The sequence below is a fragment of the Podarcis gaigeae genome (assembly GCF_964106915.1).
Source record: "Podarcis gaigeae genome assembly, chromosome: 4".
NCBI classification, from domain to species: Eukaryota; Metazoa; Chordata; class Lepidosauria; order Squamata; family Lacertidae; genus Podarcis; species Podarcis gaigeae.
In genome coordinates this window covers 57,031,070-57,052,123 of record NC_139677.1, presented here as the reverse complement: position 1 = coordinate 57,052,123, position 21,054 = coordinate 57,031,070, and positions in this window count along the sequence as shown.

The following is a 21,054-nucleotide window of genomic DNA, read 5'->3' as shown; positions in this document are numbered from 1 at the left end:
AGGAGCCATCACTAGCCATCCTTATGTGGAGAGATCTGGAGCAGGACTCTACGGGAAATCTGAAAGTACAGCCATGTTCACATTGGAGAAAATGGTTGCGATGGTAGAATCTGGGCAAGCAGGAAGCATATAGAGAGGCAAGTGTTGGCTGAGGTACAGAAGAAGGGCCAGAAATATCAATCTGGCACACTGACACTAAGAGACCCCAAAGGCAGACAGAGAAAACTCTGACCCCACAGCTTGGAAGAGCTCCATTGTATGAACACAACAGAACTATTCTCTCAAATATTATATAGCATTTTGACTCCCCTTCTCCTGAACTGTGTAGTATTAAGTTTTATAACATTACACAGAACAATTCTAGTCTGTTTCTAACTTCAGTTGTGCTGGGACACAGTCCATTTCTTTTTTATTATTTTTAAAAAGGATGCACATTGAAGCTTGGAAAAAGGTAGATAATGGCTGAAAGTAAGATATTCCTTTCCTTGTAGCAGGGCATGTTTTACTGGAAAAACCTGCTAGTGCTTGCTTTAGTTCTGTACCTTCCTTAGTAATTTTATAACAGTTGTATTTTTCCCCTATTCTGTAATTTTACCCTATGAATAAAAGACACACAACTGGCACACTTTTAATGTCTCAGTTTTTGGGAACATTCATGTAATTGACCAGAACAAAGTGAGGAAAGAAGCAAGCATTGGAACTTTATGAGTGATTATAAAATAGTGAATATGAAGCATCACATTTTGAGTACATTTATACCAAACAAGGAAAGCAACTTATTTCCCTATTGATTTCTTCCACGTTGGTACTTGTCTAAAAACCATTTTACAATATTAAAATTAGAGAGGTTAGAGGTATAAACATATGATATGATAATATGATAAAAAATTATTTAATAAATAGTAATTTTGTATTACCATTTCTTCATATTGTTTCTCTTAGGTATACCAATGTGGGATTTAATCCTGCACCTGCAAAATACAGGGTGTAGGGAAGCAATGTACTGATTAACTATACATTTGAAACCAATAAAATACAAACTCAACTAACCTCAAGAGTTATTGGGCACATAGTACAGATATATGTTGGCATTGCAAAAATTCTTAAACAGGCATGGAGGACCTGTGTCACTCCAGATGTTGTTGGACTCCATCAACTTCAACCTTCATGGCAAAATGTCAGGGATGATGGGAGTCCAACAACTTCGGGGGGGGGGACATGTTCCCCATTCTAGTTATAAAATCATGTGCACAGACAGCCTTTTGACTTAAGCTTGCTGACCATTCTGTCCCTTAGAGATTCATTGAAAGCTTTGGCACACATTGCAGACGAATGTGTAGGGCTTTCAGCATTCAGCAGGCTTGAAAACCATGAATATTTTATTGGAGTTCTAATTTTAAGACTGGCTTCTGGGTTTTTCTTTTGGCACTACAGTTTAGCAAAGGCAACTCAGCAATTAGGGTGGGTTTTCCCCCCCCCCTCCAGAAAAACTTCTTATTACAGCCAGAAACCTTTAAATTTAAAGTTTTTTGGTCTAGACTAAGATGACATCTACCAAAACAAAACACCACATGAGGAAAAGATGCTTTAATCACTCTCTTGCTGTTTCCGTCATTTGCTGAGTGACAATATCAACTAGTTATAGAGCATAACCATTTAGAGGGCTGCCTCCTGATCTAACTGTGCTCATTCTTCTCAATCCTGGCCCACAGCCATGATAAGTCCTCTGCTGCACCTCCTAAATCATTAGTTTGGAAATACAACAAAGAGCTGCTGAGCTAAGGCACTGTCACCAAATCTTCTGTTCTGAATGGTAACCGTGCTTATACATTTCAGTTTCAAGTGAATTGTCACAGACTCTACTTTTTTGCATTAATAATATTACATTCCACTGTTTTACTTCTTTTTCCCTCTCTGCACCCCTCTGTATATATCTGACAGCTGAGGATAACGCTCCATGCATCTGATGAAGTGGTATCTAGTCCATGCATAAGCACCACTTTTCATCTGCTATGTTGCTAGGAACAGAACTTTGGCACTGTTTAGTTTTACTCTGACTAAATCTCAACTTCGTATCATGTTTGAAACAGTTATCCTGATTTAAAACAAACTCTGGTAAGAAGCCAACTTCAAACCATGGTTTATAAAGCTAACTTGCTAGAGTTTGTTTTGAACAGGATCCTTGGTTTGAATGTAACATTAAGCCTAGGTTCTATAAAACTTAAAGGAAATTCTGCTAAAGTTCTCCTGGTGACATGGGAGTAAGACAAGGAAGTACACTAGCCCTTTGCTAAACCATGAGTGTATTATGTGAATGCAGCTATTATGTAGACACACTAAAGCACTGACTGACTAGAGTCAACAAATGGGCTCCATTGGCAACCTATCTTTGACAAGTAGTCACAAATATGTAGAAACATGGCTTTCTGCTTAGGTACCAAATTTTGCAATGATTGAGATCATTACATGAAGCAAGGCTGTTGCTATTAGATGATTTTACCAACTTTGATACTTGAAGAAAAAGTAGTGTGCACATCTGGCATGATGGAACATGAACACAGTAAATTTAATTACAGAGTGGACAGAGCCATGGGCTCCATGCTGTTGCTACTGTAAAGCCAAAGAGCATTCATATTAACCCAACATTTCCTTATAAAATAGCTGGTTTTACTGCAATGTAGCTGGCTCAGTAACATCCTGCTACTTGCTTTTAAATGCGGATAAAAATCAGCATATTTCAATGTTACCATCTGTGCCAGGGGAGGTCACTCTACAAAGAGAAGTACTAAAACTATATATTTAAAATATGTCCTGAAAGCTGCCCCTAACCTGGTTATTCTTGGCTATTATCTTGCTTTCTTGTTTCATAGCGTTCCAACTCGATGACTTCTTCCATAAGACTAGACACTTTTCAACAGAATATAATTAATTGGAACTTTTGTCTCTTCTTTTCAGTCCTTGCATATTTCCATTTGTTCCCATAGTTCTGAAGACACTGTTTGTTACAATGTTTTCCATTCAAATGGACAGCAATATTTCATAGATATATTCTTCCTTTCAGGAAAGACTGTCTCAAAACTGATCTTTCCACCCAAAATAATTGTGACATCCTCACAGCACAACACAGCAGACTTTTCCTATCTCTTTGCCATTTTGGAAGCTGTTTATTTCATTTCCCCCCCCTCCCCATTCACACATTTGTTTACTGTCTGTAGACTTCTATAGCACAGGATACAGCCAACATGTTCTAAAATGATCCTCCCTTGCTAGACTGCACAGTCCTGTTTGGACTATATGCTAAGCTATGGCTCCTACAAGTCTCATCACACAAACTAAAATGTGGCTGTGGCATGCTTTGCTAATTGTCTAGCTAAGTTCTGGGAGCTTTGGGGATACAAAAAAATCTTCTCAGAAAGAGATGCCTATTGGTACTCTTCAAATGTCTTAGAGAAAGTTGAATAGGACTCAGGAGACCAGGGTTCAAATCTCCACTTGGCTATGAAGCTCACTGAGTTACCTCCATGTTCTCAGCCTGACTTACCTCCCAAGCTTTTTTGTGATGATTAAATGCAGAGGAAAGTATATGTATTCCACTTTGAGCTCCTTGGAGAAAGAGGTGGAATATAAATGCAATATATAAAGGAATAAAAGTTTGTTTCTTTTCTCACTGTAAATGTTATCTTAGCAATGCCAGGATGATTTTGTTCAGGAATTCCCATGAACTGGTTGATTTCGCCAAGCAAGGCAGAGTGGCAGAAGTTGCAGTTAGAGCTGTTGTGAATCCCCATGGTGTTTTAATTTCATTTATTTATTGCATTGCATTGTCATCCCCCCCATATACCCATATGTATATAAACCTGAGTGGAACTTTTCATGCACCTGAAAGTGTAAAGGTAAAGGAACCCCTGACCATTAGGTCCAGTCATGGCCAACTCATCTCACTTTACTGGCTGAGGGAGCTGGTGTACAGCTTCCGGGTCATGTAGCCAGCATGACTAAGCCGCTTCTGGCGAACCAGAGCAGTGCACGGAAACGCCGTTTACCCACTGGAGCGGTACCTATTTATCTACTTGCATTTCACGTGCTTTTGAACTGCCAGGTTGGCAGGAGCTGGGACCGAGCAATGGGAGCTCACCCCATCGCGGGGATTCGAACCGCTGACCTACTGATTGCCAAGTCCTAGGCTCTGTGGTTCAACCCACAGCGCCACCCACGTCCCCTACCTGAAACTGTATGCCACAGTAAATTTATTCATCTTCAAGACACTACAAGATTCTTTATTGCGCGAAGAATTTTCTACAATAGGATGTGATGATGATTGCCAACTATGAAAGCTTTTAAAGAGACTTCAACAAATTCATGGAAGATAAGGCTATCCATGTCTACTAGTCACGAGGTCTACATTATTTCCAGTATCAGAGGCAGTATGCTTTTGGAGGTCAGTCACTAGGGAGCACAAATAGCAGCTTGCCTGGAATCACAATGCTAGCTTCCTGATAGGCATAGTGACCACTTATCAGGAGGAAGAGGTGTGTGGCACTGGGGACGAAAGTGCATGCGCTCATAGAACTAACCCAACACTCCTGCCTACATCACACCAACCTTCCTGCCACGTTTTCCCTACCACCTGGTAAGTGGTAGTGACACACCTGAGAAGTTGTCATTATGGTTCTTCACCACTTGGCAAGCCACTTCTGCCAGAAATGTCTTCCTTGTGGGATTCCCATAGACATCTATGACAACAGAATGCTGGACTAGGTAGGCCTTTAGTTTTTACCAGCAGGGCTTTTCTTATGTTCTTATGCTGCAACAGACTAGCATGTCTACCTCTCTGGAAGTTGATGCAGGGCCATAGTGAGGCTTTGACAGTGTGAACTGAGTGTGTGGCTTGTGATGTAACCCAGTATCCTTTGCAATAGACTATGGCAAACATGCAATGACCCATAAGCAGACAAATTGATGTGGAAAGAGTTTCCTCAAGTACAGATGGATAAATCTGTCAATTTTTGATCCTCTCAGTATCTCATTTTAACCAGTTATAGGTCCAGCTCTCCACATTCCTGCACCAGTTTGCAACTTTAAAAAAATCACCCGCATTTCAGTGCAAATTTAAATTAATATGGAAATTTTCTTTGAAATGTTGACCCATATAAATTTGGCAAGCTTTTATATATATATATAATACAGTGGTACCTTGGGTTACATACGCTTCAGGTTACAGACTCCGCTAACCCAGAAATTGTGCTTCAGGTTAAGAACTTTGCTTCAGGATAAGAACAGAAATCATGCTCCGGTGGACCTCTGGAATGAATTAAGTACTTAACCTGAGGTACCTCTGTATACTTCTTTCTAAGATACATATGTTTCCACACATTATTCACTTGTAAAACTGTATAAGAAAATTCAGAAAAGTGCAAATTTCAAAGGATACCTGTGTTTCATTTTGTTTCAGAAAGTGCAAATCATGTAGGTTTGCATAAGAATTCTAACTGTAACAATTTTCGTACCTGTTCCTACCCTCAAGAATAAAAAATTTAAAATGAAACCTCTGTGGCATACAAAAATATACTGTTTTTAGACTTCAGTAGCCCAAAGATTTGAAGATTTTGAACACCCTCTGTTAAGTAGCATGCCATGACTCACTGGGTGCACCAGTGAAAGACGTACAAAGGCTAAATGTGAAGTTGTGAATTTATTATATTGGGATAATCTTTTATGGGCTATTTGCATCAGACCTCATATCATTAAATTATTCCTCAACCAGCCACTTCTGATAAAAATGAAAAGATTCTGCAACCATTGTGCGCCTTCCCAGAAGGTTTTCTTTCACTTCCTGAAAAAAAAATTCATTGACTAGCAGTTGAGAACAATCATGCTCCACATTTTAAAGCAATAAACACTTTGTCCCAATGAAATCCTAAGTATATGATGTGAACATGTGCTTCATTGTGGCAGTTGTGTCTAAAATGTGGGCACCAGTCAGCTGGAATGCTGGAATGTACCACATGTCCCTTTCTCCACACACACACACACACACACACACACACACACTTCACAAAGATGTTTACTAACTCCATTGTTTTCTTGCGAATTTTGTATTAATTCTGGTGTGTTTCTCCCTTAAAATGATTTAACTCAGAAATGTCTAAAGATAGATAACACCATAAAAAATACACCGTTACCATGGCATCATCAGAACATACATTTGGTATGAATAAACATTCAACATGTATATTAAGCGCTGGCTATAGAAAAGCCAAAGACGTTTGAAACAAAATCTTCCATTGGCTTTCCCCTTCAATAATACTTAGCGAATAAATGGGAACTAAATTTTCAGATCTGTTTTCACAAGGTGAAAGAATTGCTGCGGTAAAACGGCATTTTGTTTCCCATATTCTGCCTCACACTGTAGTTTCTGGCGTATTGCATATGTTACAACTGAGAACCCAAACCACAGCAATAAATCCACTTTGGTTTTGGCATAGGCGTTGTCGGAGGCACCAGTGATCGTGCCTGCAGGCTAGTAGCTGCGTACAATACAGACCAATTCCTTGGGACAGTAATATTTTTACAAGTTCTTCATGTTCTTGATATCCTTCAGCTCCTTCCAGAAATATGGTAGTGCTCAAATTACAACTCATTTAGTCATCTCTTGCATGAATTGTAGCATGAAAGTCCTTTTATTTGTCACCACAACTTTTTTTTTCTCCACAGGATAAAACGTGCACAGGGCTATACTCTGGTGTCCTTTAAATTTGCAGAAGGCTCATTGATCCATTAGAGGCTTCCATCAACAAAATGGGGACAGAGGCCATTTAGATCAAAAATATATTCCTTCCCCCCCTGTCCTTTATTGAAAGGATAACCTCCCTTAGACCAGGCTGTCACCAGAAAGTTTTGATACCATTGGGCTATGGCCAGCAGGGCTCAGTGCAACCAGCAGACCTCACATCCAGAGTCCATCTCCTTCCTAGACTGTGTCCACACTCAAAATTTGCCTCAAGGTTTGGTGGACCCTTCAGAAAAGTATGGGCGGGAGAGGGGATTTAGCAAAAATCACCCCCACCCCTTGTTCCATTGGCAGTAATATCCATTTATCAAAGGGCCTTTTGTCAGTTGTTAGAAGACCCAGTTCCCTTCACAGAGCTACAATTTCCAGAGTAGCTGGAGAAGAGGGATTGACTGTTTAAACACTCTGAGAATTGTATCTCGGTGGGCAGGGAAATAGGGGTCTCCTAACATTTTCCAGCACCCTTAACAAACTAATCTAGCAGAATTCTTTAGGGGAGGGAGCTATGACGCTTTGAAGCAATATCCTAGTGCTTTAAATGTATGATGTGAATGTTGCCTGTTAAATTGGCTTCTGTTATCTTTGGAATTTGGAGGAGAAGCTGTTACACAAATGGCTGTGATCTACTGGGTATATAAAGGGTAATGTGTTCTCTCAAGTAACCTCATTCTGAATTATACATATATATATGGCCGTATACGTTAGTACCAACGTCTTGAACTTGGTCCAGCAGCAGATTGAACGCCAATGCAAATCTAGCTGGTGGTAGTTTGGCCCCATAACTGACCTAGCCACCATATTCTATACCACCTGCAGCCTTTAGACCAACCTGAAATATAGCCCCACATAGGGTGCATTGTAGTAAGCCAACCTTGAAGTTAGAAATGCATGAACACCTGTGCTTAAGCTATCCCCATCCAGGAATGGCTGTAGCTGTCTTAGCAATCAAAGGTGGTAAAAGTTGTCCCTGGTTGACTTTTTCATAGCAGCATAAAAACTTGTTCTTTATTCAAGCCTCTTCTAAACTACACACACAAACATCATCCCTGAAGACTGACTGCAGAAGACTTCCCTTGTACTATTTGTTATTGATGAAGGGGCCCACATGCATAGCTTAGCCTACCTGATTTCAATGTTTCCAGTCCACCTTAAATGTTTAGGGTGGCTTAGAAAATCCAGGAAATTCTACAGCCCATATTTTCTACAAAGTCTATTAGTGACATCTTGTGGCCAGATTAAGATTTTCAGAGGACTTTCTAGCAGTTTGACAGCAGGGGGGCATCTTTAGGACAACTAACCGCCTATACTGGGGAATGCTGTAAAAACAAAGAACCCCAGTTTTCTTTTCAGCTTACAAAAATTGCAAGTCAGCAACCCCCCCCCCCCCGATCCTTGTACATAACTCTAAACTAAACTTTTGCATGTGCAAGCGGGCAGGGGGTGTTGTCCGAGAAGAGGAAGCAGCTTTCTTAATAATGCTGTTCTATATTTCTTGGCTCTCAACATCAAAGTTTAATAAAACCACCGCAAAAGGATAATTTGTGATGTGATTATTGTTCACAGCCTCTGGCTAACTTTTGTTGACACGCTGGAGACCGTGTGGCCGTTGACCTCGTGCTGACCCTCCATGATAACACCCACTTTGGTTCTTGCAGTGAAGCTCTAACTTTGATATTTAACAGAGCTGAGCAGAGATGAAACCCATTAAAGCCAGAAACATTTTAGGCGCTCTCATCTTCTCGGCTGGAGTAAACAATCCTGTTAAAAGCCCTCCATTTCCCTCTCTCTTACATCCAGCTCCAAGCTCAGAGTGAATCTTATAAGAACCTTTGTTGCCTTCCACTGACAAACCAGAGAATAGTCTAGTCATTCCAGGTAGGATTTATTTCTGTCCCCCTCAAAAATAAAATAAAAATTAGTGCAAATCAAGAGTAGTTAGCCCAATACTACCCTCCTGGCTCACTTCAACTCCTGGCTTCAATCACAATAAGAGAGAGGGTAAAATCACGTTCTGTGCTCCTATCTCCACAAAAGCCTCATCTGCATTCTCTACTGCTCTCTTTGGGTTACTGGAGAGCTTTGGAGCCGATCCCTCCTCCCTGATGTCTAGCTAGCTACAGACTTTGCAGGATCCCACCATGTAACAATACCCTTAATTAGGGATGGGCAAATCTGTCTCAGTTTCTTGCCACTTCTGCCCCCCGCAATTCATCAGCAATTGAGTGTGAAATTACCCAAATACACACATTTTTCTATGTGATTTTGTCTAATAGACACATGTTTGCAAAGCAATTTTCCTGAATGCAACACATGTATATGTATGCATTTTTCACGAATGTATGCATTTTTATTCACACTTTACCCAATAATTCTATAATAATTATGTGGCTGAAGAGCTGCATTGCAAAATTTGGAGAGGTGCATATTGTTTCAGAATGTGTGAATTGGGTATTCAATGCCTGCCTTATTCCTATTCTTAATGCAAGCAGCCTTCCTAGAGAGAATAATCGCTGTTGCTGCAGCAATGGAGACCCTCATATAACACTAGAACTCATAGACATCCAACGAAGCTGAATGTTTAAAAAAGGACAGAAAAAAAAGAAAGTACTTCTTCATGAAGAACATGGTTAGACTATAGAACATGCTTCCACAAGTGATGGCCATCAACCTATATTGGCTTTAAAAGAGGATTAGACAAATTCATTGAAGAGAGTGCTGTTGAAGGCTACTAGCCATGATGGCTATACTCTGCCTCCACAGTTGGAGACAGCAATGTATCTGAATAGCCATTCCTATTCAGAAGGGGAGAGTGTTCTTGTGCTTGAATCCTGCTTGCTCATTTCACACAGGCATCTGGTTGGCCACTGTGAGAAGAAGGAGCCAGACTAGATGGACCACTGGTCTGATCCAGCAAGCTCTTTTCACATCCTTCTTATTTTTAAAATGTTATTTACATCATGCTTCCTGCTGTTTCCCTTCATAAAATCTGTGAATGTTCTACAGTGGTGCCTCGCAAGACGAAATTAATTCGTTCCGCAAGTTTTTTCGTCTTGCGAAGCACGGTTTCCCTTAGGAATGCATTGAAAATCAATCAATGCGTTCCTATGGAAACCGCCTTCAGACCAGGTCCGGGGATAGTCTGTCCCCCGACCTCTTCTGAAGGCTGGGGGGGGGACAAGGGCTTTTCTTCCCACCCCCAGCATTTTAAAAAACCCCGGCACAGCAGAGGACTTCTCCGCTGTCCCGGGGTTTTTTAAAATGCTGGCGGGCGGCAGCGCTGCCGCCCGCCAGCATTTTAAGATCACCCCGGAACAGCCGTCCGGGATAGCGGAGAAACGCGCTGCGTTTCTCCGCTCTCCCGGGAAGGCAGGCAGGGGGGAGCAAAGACTTTTGCCCCCCGCCGGCCTTCAGAAGAGGTCCAGGACCTCTTCTGAAGGCCAGCGGGGGGCAAAAGTCTTTGCTCCCCCCCCCCCGTCTGCCTTCAAAAGCCGTCCGGGATAGCGGGAAGCACTTCCCTGCTATCCCGGACCGCTTTTAAAATGCTGGCGGTGGGGAGCAAAGCCTTTCAGCCCCCGCCGGCCTTCCTGGACCTCTTCTGAAGGCCGGAGGGGGGGGAAGGCTTTGCTCCCCACCGCCAGCATTTAAAAGAGGTCCCCGGAGATTTCCCTATGGGCTTTCTTCTTGCGAAGCAAACCCATAGGGAAATTCGTCTTGCGAAGCAACTCGCAAACGGAAAACCCTTTCGTCTTGCGGGTTTTCCGTCTTGCGAGGCATTCGTCTTGCGGGGCACCACTGTACGTTGTTTTGGGTGCTTATTTTCTAGGAATTGAGTTACAAACATTCATTTGGTTTATTTTCCCCTTCAGAAACCTTTTCCCCATGCACCTTTATGTCCACCTCATTTGGACTTCTATAACACATGAAACTTTGCCTTAAGCTGATTTGCTGCTGAAGCAGATTCAAAGTACTTGTGTTAATTTGCAACAAAGGAACTTAAGGACCGCCTGATGTCTTCTGTACTATCTTGATCACAGAGATCTCTGACATGGCACCTTTGGGTCCTCCATGCCCCTGATATTCAGTGGGCCTTTACTAGGAACTGAGCCTTTGGTGTGGCAGGTCCTGCCCTGTGAAACTCTTGCCCCCCCCCCAAAAAAAATGCAGTGGGAGCCACCCCTGCTTTCTTTTAGACATGTTTTGAAAGCTTTACTGTTCAAGTTCCTTTGGAACGAGAAATTATTATTTTTGTACCAACCAGTTTTGATATGCAATTCATGTTTTTTATTGATGTTGTTTTCTAGTATTGCGTTTCAGTGTTGCCTTTTCATATGAAAGTGGTTTATAAATATCTCAGCAATCAAACAAACACCAGGTTGCTTTTCTTCCGTCTTTCCTTATGTGTTCCTGCTTTCTTTTTAGGATGCCCACCGTTTATGTTTTTTTATACATTTCTTTCTATCAATGAGTTTATTAACTTTCTGAATTATTAGCTGGTACATTTCATCAACATGGGCACTATTTTTAACACACACAACTTAATGAGATTTTCTATTATATCACTCACATTCATATAAAACCATTGTGCACTTTGCCAAAACTCAGTGCAGCGGAATCCAACAGTGCTGCCCATGCTTATGAAAGCATTTCTGATTGTAAATCTTTAAATGAAAAAAAAAATCCTGGTGGCAGATTAGAATGCACCCAAAATACAGCTTTTTTAATATAAAAAATACACACATTACAACTCAGTACTTTGTTAGCAAAGATTAAGTCCACAAGAACAGGTGAAGAAAGAAGCCGTGTTTGTGTGTTTGTATGTTGGGAGGGGGGTGTCATTTGAGGAGCTTAGAGACCAAATATTTTCCCAGAGCATTATATCTTAAAAATGCTGCCTCATTAGAAGAGCTAATGCATTAGGTGGGATTTACAGAAATTGCCACCACAAGTGCCTGCCATATAATTAAAAGAGGATCAGTTACACAACAGGCTGAAAACCACAGTCAGATTTTAGCATTACTTGGAACTATTTTTAGAAGGCATATAAAAAGAAAGTAGGCCCCAACTATAGAGCATTTCAATGTTGAAAGAAGTGATTAAAATAGCAGCATAGTAAAGAGTATTCACTTAATCTTGTGAAACAATGGGAATGGCTGTGCGTGGTTTTTGTTTGTGCTTCTAGGATTTGTATTTATATAGATTTGTGTGTTATGCAAAATGGAGCAGGGAAAGCCAGGTCACACTTTGACAATAGACATTTAAATACTTTGGCATGTAAGTGACTGCTGCTGGAACTGCTTCTAAGCCTGCGACCCACTTGAAGTGCCAGGGGGCTTTGATGAGAAATTTGGGGAGTTCTGCTCAGTCAATTATGGATCACACTGAAGGAGTTTCAATGAAATACAGTCATCAGTATAATGGAATATTCATACATCTCTTGAATTACACCTGTTGTAGGGTTTTTTTACCCTAAAGGAATTGCCACAAAGAATGATGTCTTCTAGCATATATTTTGTAATTCTTCAGCCTTCAACATAGCTCTAAGGCTAGTGTTCTGTTGGCACAATGACTTCTCCTTGCACAATGGAATATTCTCCCTCTCTTCCCTCACTTAATTCTGTGCTGGGTTTCCCCCTCCCCCACTCCTCTGGAGCAGATTTGGGCACTATGTGAGGTGTGCAGGGGGGGTGGGAAGAGTAGGGGGAAGGTCTGTCTGTATGAGCCTCAATGCTTGTGTCAGTACAATTATTTAGGTGAATATTAACAATTTCTTTTCACTACTTCAGGATTGCCATGGTGAAAGGAGGGGGGATGCCTTTTCGCTGCACCAGCTTCCAGGCTCACGCAGCAAAGAAGCCCATAATAGGCCCATTGCCACCATGTGATGGCAGCAGGGCAAACACAGGATCTCACAGATCCTGTGCCAGCCCATCCCTGGAACTACCAGTTTGGAACTACCAGGCACATTGGGGAGGGGGGTGAGGCTGCTGTCACATGTTGACAGCATCTAGGAGCTACTGTTGATAGCTGGGTGGGCACAGGACCAGGTAATCTGGAACAAATTCAGATTAGAAGAATTCAAAAGTTCCCTTATCTACCTACCTATTATTATACGCAACAAGAACAGTTGTGCGATTCTGTCCTTACAGTTATTTTATTCTCAGTATTGGGCTCGTGGGCTTTATTTGGAAGGTATCAGCAACTTGGTTAGTTTTTGTAGCGCAAACTGATATTTGCACTGAGGCAGATAAAGATTATACCCAGAAAATGAACTATTAGCCTTCAGCAAGTATGTTTCCCAACCTCCAAAACTTCAAGGTCGACATTAGTTTCATGTGAGTTTTTGTTAATAATCTCAATTTACCATCAGACTAGAAGCAGCTTTTGGGATACCTTCACATAGAAAATTTGGTTGAAGGTTTATGGACGTGCTGCAATTTCAAAATGAACAGTGAAATAAGATATTGAGGAAACATGCACATCTTCATTTGCGTTCCAAATATTTTACAGTGTAGCAGAATCACCCATGACAGATTTTGCCTCATCAGACCTTGGAAGAAGTACAGTGGAGTTTTATAGGTTTTACAGTTGTTCTTATGCCTCCTTTTCAAGCGTGTAATTAAGCTGATAGGATGCCCAAGAATTTACAAACCAAAACTGTAGACAAAAACCTAATATGCTTGTGCATCACCAGGGACAATTCAGGTAAATAGGGCATTTTATCCTTCCCATAAGATTGCATAAGAGCTGTGGCCTCAGAACACCTATAATATTACATTTTGGGTTTTGTTCTGTCTTCTCTAGCTTCTCAGCTAATAAGATGAAATATTGAAAAGCCAACATATGGAATAGTATTGAGAAATGCCACAGAAAACTATGGTGTGCAGGATCATAATATTTCCCCCTTTGCTAGGTAATTCAATAAACCTCTAAACACTGCTCTAGCAGTGTAAACTGACTGGAAAAATATAACATTAAATCGCTATACTGTGTGGCTCAATAGTTTCATTAACCCAATTCTTCTCTGGAAGGTCCCACAACCCCTATGCTCCCCAAATATGATTAGAAGAATTGGAGTGTGCAGGATGCTGCAGAAGAGAGAAGATGATCTATTGGATATTGCCCCAAGGAAGTAGCACTTCAATGTGGATATCTGGAGCTCTAAAAGGACAGTTCATGAAAAATGCACAGCTCCATCTATTTGCCATTACCATTTAGGGCAGTGGTTCCCAGAAACCCCCCACCCCAGGAACACTTGAAAAATGTTGATTGTCTTGATGGACTTCTTAATTATTTTTTCTGTCGCTGTAGCAATTGTAACATACTGTGCTAGATGCTCTATGATTATTAATTGTATTTTTATTACTTCTTTTATATTTTATTTATTATATGGTGTTTGATTGCATTACAATTTGCATTTCATGAACCATGAGTACCCCTGATTTAGAGTACAGTATAGATAGTATTTTTAGGAAGATACTTTTCATTCTCGGCTTCTGTACTCCACTACCCAACAGCATCAGTGCAGAGGATATCTACAACATAGGAAATCTTACATCATTTGTTTTTAACTGGAAAAGGCTAGGAACTGAGCTGTGTACCTTGTGTAACTCTATAGTTAGTCTTCCCTCTCCTCCATTAGACTACAAAGTATAGTATCTGGTGCAAATCATAGAATTGTAGAGTTGGAGGGTCTAGTCATGTGCCAGCACTGAATCAAGGGAACTCATGGGTGTAATTTTGCACTACTACTCCTGTGCCAGATATTTGGGGAAATTCATGCATAGCTTTAGGTGTGTCATGTAACCAGATTAGGGGAGAGAGCAAATGGAAGTGGAAGAAGCACAAAGGAGGAAGAATATTCAGTATGGCAACCTCATTCCACATTGTGCGGAAGAATTGGAAAGGAGGAATAAAGCAAAAGACAGAAAATATTTAGTAAATTGTGTAGATTTGGCATCAACTCATGGACAGAAAGCACCTCAACAATAACTTGATTAATGAAAAAGGACTGATGGTGCAGAGAAGGCCTGTGGTTCTGATAACCATGTTACTTTAGTAGAGAGTAAAATACTACTCAAAGCTCATTCTAATCCTTTTTAAAACAGACTCTGGAAAAAGATGAAAGAACTGTTGTATCTGTAAAAGTTTTGAGCAAACAATGCAGTCCTAGAGATAATGATACTCTAAAAAGTAGGGGTGGGGATACAAGTTTATGCAGTGGGAATAATATAAACAAAGTAGGTTTAAGTGTTTACAATAGATCTTCAAGGGGGGAGGGTAATAGTCCTTCAGCTGGCATGACATGAAAATGATTTTAATCATCCTAATGGAGCAGGTGAACAGGGAAAGAAATCCATAATTGTGCTTTTTTGAAGGCAAATTAATTGGCTTTTGCTTCCATTAAAACAGCCTCTATTCAACCACTTCTATAAAAGAAGGGAAAGGTATCCCTATTTTGAACATTTGATTGTTCAAAAGTGACATTCTCCAGCAAGAGTCAACGTGTTATGATAAGAGTATTTACACGTGATATATTTTCTTTTTTACAAAATTCAGATGACGACTTGCAGTATAGGGTACAATAACAGCCTTGCTTTTCAATCATTCTTCCAACAAAGGAAGAAAATATGAGGCCTTATCTACATATTCAGCAAGATCATGTGGTAAATGCCATAGGAGACTGTTCAACTTCAGAGGAAGAATGCAGAGGGTGGTCACTTTTTAATTAATTCACCGTGCACCTGATTATAGCAAATTACCAGTCAGGTGACCTTTGCAAAGCTTTGGAAAGTGGTTTCCAAATCACATAACCATTTTGTTGTGAGATGTACCAGAAGACAATTAACCTGTTGTAAAGTGGTTTGAAAATGCAACAAACGGCACATTTCTGTTACAAGTCCTAGTACTACGCAAAGATAAGCATGCAAGAATCAAAATGTACAAGTTCACATACCTTCTGCAGAACATCACCTTCCATTGCTTATGAAAAGACAAGTATGGAATGAAGCACTAATGTGCCGATATTTGCAAGCCACCTCCCCTAATATCATGTGCTTTTTTTAACAGTTCCCCCTAAAATATGCTTGGTTTGAGAACTCCGTCACAAAAATCAAATAAATGTGGATTCTGAAGGATGGCTGTGTTTCCATATTATTTTGGAAAGTGCATACTCAATAGGCTCAGCTTTAACTGTAGACTGAATCAGATGTCTCCCCCACCTCTACTTGGAAGTAAGTGTTATTGTCTCCTATGGTGTATTGCATCCTAAAGCCACTCCTCCCCCCAGAGGGGAGGTATTGTGAGCGGGAGCCATTCCTGCAGCGGCAGGGGGGCGTCTTTGGCCCCCTGTGTCATCTCCCAGCTGCCGCACTGCCCCTCAATGTTCCAGCCAATAGGCTTTAGCCACATTCAAGCGGCCGCGGCAGCCTCTGCACCTCATTCTGCTCCCGGAAGATGTCGGATCAATCGAGTGGTTGCCCGCAAATTGTGTTTCATTAATGGCTATGTGATAAAGCATGCTGACATAATGTTTAGTGAGGCATCCCTGTTCAGAGATGATGGCGTTCACTTATCTGTTCAAGGAAATGGTGTGTGCTTGGCCAACATCATCAGCTGCATTAGAAATTGGTTGCAGCTGTGAGGGTATTTGGCGGGGAGCCTCTTAGGCTCGGGTGGTGGTTAGGCATTGGAATATGTGTTGTGTGTTGGAGGGCGCGGTCTGGCCATCATCTTCTCTCCCCCCCCCCCCATTTTGGGTATTCCATTAAAGGAATCCGGCGGTTGTGGATCCTGTCCGACACCCTGCTGGTGGCTAGGACCATGGCACGACCCCCAGTGACATCAGGGGAAGCTTCCAGTTGTATTTGCATCAACAAGCTCCTCCCACTGGTCGTTAACCTTCAAATGACCCTGCTGCGTGGGTGGGGTCATATATAGGTTGTTTCATCCAGTGCCTAAGCCTATACCACTCACATGCTGTAACCAATAAAAGTTGTGGCCTTTTTCAGCCCATTAACCTAAAATACTTGTGTCCTTATTCACTACTACGTGCTTTAGGGTCCTTGACTCACAAATATATTCCTAAGGATTGGTGGTTGTTAGGGTTTCTGGGTAGCAAACTTTGCTAGAGGATTTTTTTTGAAAATGGGAAGTGGGGTTGGAGGAAGAAATGTGGGAATCCCCACTTTGCTGCTTTATTTGTTATTCTGTCTGCTGGCATGAGGGCCAGGCAGCTACTTAGGATGGGCCACAGTTGAATGTGAGGGTGACAGGAGGTTATGGAAACCTTTTCCTGTTTCTGCTATGTGTCATACAGCAGGGTTTGTATCAAAGCTGTTGAGGGGGAGCCCAGTCCAGAGGCATCCTCATTATCTCTTTTTCTGATTGTTTCCAAGTTTCTTTGGACAGAAGGCAGTGCAGAGACATCTTCATTATTATCATCACACACACACACACACACCCCGGATTGTTCATGAGTTCACATTTTTCCTGACTGTTTCAAAGGTTCTTTTTGTGGAGGCACCCATTTTAGATGGGGAAAGCACAGTGCAAAGGCAGAAAAATTATTATTATTAACATCTCCTCATACACCCCTAATTTTGACATAGTCACATTTATTTAGCTGAACCAATAAATCCCTCCAAAGAGACTCTCCAAAGAGAGTGGTGAGTGGATGTTACTTTTGCAGTACCACTTAATATAAATATGCCTAGAAAGAGCCAATATCAAAAATGTTAGGGAATCCAGGTTATTGCACCACAAATCGCAGAGAGTATTGTGCTCCACCAATGCTGTCAAGACTAGCATGTGGCTCAGGATCTCTTATCTTTCCTCTCAGGTTGTGTTTTTAAATTGCGAGCAAATGATTGGCCCTTAAATTTCAGGCTGTTTTTATAACTGTATTTTGGGGCCAGTTTTTTAATTATTATTATTATTGGCTGATAGTGACAGGCAACCATAAAGCTGAAGACAGATAGCAGTTTTTATAGATGGACTGCACCAAACCTAATCTTCAAGTATGGGTGAAATCTGAAACAATCACTTATGTTATGGACTGGGCTGAAATCTAAAGGAATCCTTTAAGTTTTAAAGGACTTAAGGACTGCCAAGAGAAGCAAAACATCTGGCTGTGTATTTAAGCACTAGATGCACTATAGGAAAGTATACGCTTCCTCGCTTTTCAGCTGCATCTCATAGCATGTCATCTTTACAAAAGCAAAATGGAAGGTAAGAATATGGCACCATGCTTAGTACTAAGAACAGGGAAAGCTTTCTAAGTTCACAGTGTCCTGGAGTCTTAATCAACACATGTTGAAACAATTGCAAACATTCTTCCCAGATAAGTTTCCCAGAGAGATGGAAGATTCATCCAAAGAAGTAGAAATGATTCAATTGACAGTAAAATTTGGATTTTTATCTGTAGGATCTTCACTCCCTTCCCCTGCTCTTGCCATTTGACACAGCAGCCTTTAAAAAAAGCCTTTATTTAAAAAAGTAGGGTATTGATTTGGAAGTTCCTTCAAACAAGCTAGAAAATGCTTTACGCAGATATATTTGAACCAGGAGTATAATACAGCAACTCAACAATATCTGTGCTTATGCTGGCATTCGTTAACTTGATTCTTTGGTGCAAGAGCAACATATAATATTCTAAATAAGCATATATAATGCATTTGATTCTGAGAATTTCTATCTGATGAGTCCAAAAGGGAAGAATAATAAACTATAACTATGCACCATGGCCATTATATCACATTCAGTGCCCAAACAAAGTTTGAGGAAAATACAAAAAATGTCCCTCCTAATATTCATTTATATATAACCAGGAGGAGAATATCTAAAGAAATAAAGGAAAACTCACAGGTCACTCAGATAATGTGCTTCTCTTTTTCATCCTGAATGCCTGCATACAGTGAATTTAGCTGGGAAAACAGAAACTTTCGGAAGTGTGTAATCCTTCAGCTCATCTGTTGAATAAGACCTTGATCCATGGATGTTTGTGCCACTCTAATGCTGGGAGAAAAATTTGGATGATGCTTGTAGAGCAGACATCCCCAGCCCTTCAGATGTTTTGGCCTACAACTCCCATGATCCCTAGCTAACAGGACCAATGGTCAAGGATGATGGGAATTGTAGTCCAAAACTTCTGGAGGGCTGAAGGTTGGGGATGCCTGTTGCAGAGGCTTGTCTTGCTGTTCTGGACCCCAAGCTGTGACTTGAAACCGCCATAGAAACCTAACGGGTAGGCAAGATCTGTTGGAGTGTTAATGCTTTGAATCATTCCATGCTATGTTCACATTGTATATATGCACAAATAAAATCATATATATTTTAAAGACACCACTGACCTTCATTCCAAGAAAACTGAAGCCTGGGTAAGTGCTAGAACTTCTCACAGCTCAGAGATTGGGATGTGTGCAGCAGTATATAGGGTGGAAAATAAAAGTCATGAAGCATCTGGTACTGCAAAGCATCTGAAATGTTTTCTGGATACAGCAAGGGTTTCTTGAAACAGGCACAGAGGTTTGTGTTAAAAGCAAAACACATGTTTTTATATATTTTATTAATAATATGTTTATCAAAACAAAATCTAAGTATACCTTAACTAGATAATTGGAAAGTTATTTCTGCTTGGCTACGCTATCACGGAATCACATATGTGCTGACACCTCATTATTCAGCACACATCTGAACTAGATTCAGATGAGAGATTAGCAATAAGGGTGTTGTTGTTCTTTCTTTTTTAAAAAAATAATATTTACTTATGGTTAATCACACACAGGTTTGCTCTAATAACAAGACACTAGTCTAAGTGAATGTTTGGATCGCTGTAAAAATTGAAGCTGGCAAGTGCAAGCATTTTGCTAACGTAACAGCGATGTAAGGATTTTCATTTTTTTAAAAAATGTCTAAGTTAAGCCTCACGTATACCATGGTCACAGGCTTGCACTGAATTGCTGCCTCTTGTCACAGATAAAAAGCATGCTTATTGGAGAGTTTCTTCAAACCAACTGTGTTTGTAATCCAAGTACTCAAGTGCTAATGGGTTTTAATCTTGTACATTAGATCTTGGACTGTAAAGCTGAGATTTAGCTGTGCCAAGGTTTAGCTTCAAGTCTTAGCCTTCCTACTGAGGATGGATGGATGGATGGCCCCGATGCAGATGTTGAGAGAGGCAATGATGCAACACATCCCCAGTCTTTGGCTTGTCTATTTGGTGTAGGAGCTTGATAACTTGGATGGGCTACCTATTCTTGGAGAAAACTCCTCAAGTATTGGCTGGTATTGCTTCATTTATAAAATCAAGCTCTTCCGGGGTTTCCCTCCACCACCAAGATGTCCAGAAGCAAAAGTTTGGTGGGACTTGACCTCTTGGTGCTTTCCCTCACTCAAATTTGTACATGGCTCAGCAAATGTCTCCCCTATCCTGGCAACATTATAAGAGGTTTCGGGCGATGGGGGCTACAGCTGGAGATTTGACATTTCACTGTTGCAGGTAGCAGCAGCCAGAGACCATCAGTGAAGGAGCTGAGCTATTCATCTCTGCCTTCTTCACAGCTGGCTGCTGGAATTATTCCTCCTCTTGAGGAAGCCGACCGTTTGGCACCTTTGGTCAGCAGCAAGAAGCAGAGAGCTGGAGATGGACAGACAGGATGATATTGCTGAGGTGAAAGCATAGGCAGTGAATCAAAAAATACTTGCCTCCGACTGACCGCCCTGTTGCTAACTTCTGATTCTCTCTTCCCTTGGCAGCAACCACCACAACCCAAGGGGCTCTTCCCTGAGATTCCCTGCCCCATTCTGCTCTTTCCCCCAGGGCTCATCCTCCTCTTTGCTTTGCCAGCCTCTGACACTTTCAAGTTGCTGGACAATTAGGGCATCACTTGCGATACAACACATCTAATATAAACCTTAAAGCAGCATTGATGTTACACTCTAATTTTTGGATATGGCATTCCTCCCACGGCAGCCATTTTGTGACTGGCACTCCCAGCACTCTCTCAAAATTTAGAATGCTTCCCACTGGTCCCAAAGTTCCTGCTTTAGTGTAACCACCTCCAGGGATTACTAAGCCATATATCTGAGCTCCTACCATTAAAACAAAAACAAAAATAGCCTTGATTTTCCTCATTTGGCTTTTCTACCTTTCCTATGGCTCTGCTATCCATTTCCTGTTTTATTTGCTGGTTTAAACAAACTTTCATTTTGCCCTACAATGTGTGTGAGAGAAGATGAGCAATGAAGCCAGGCTGGGGCAGGCTGAG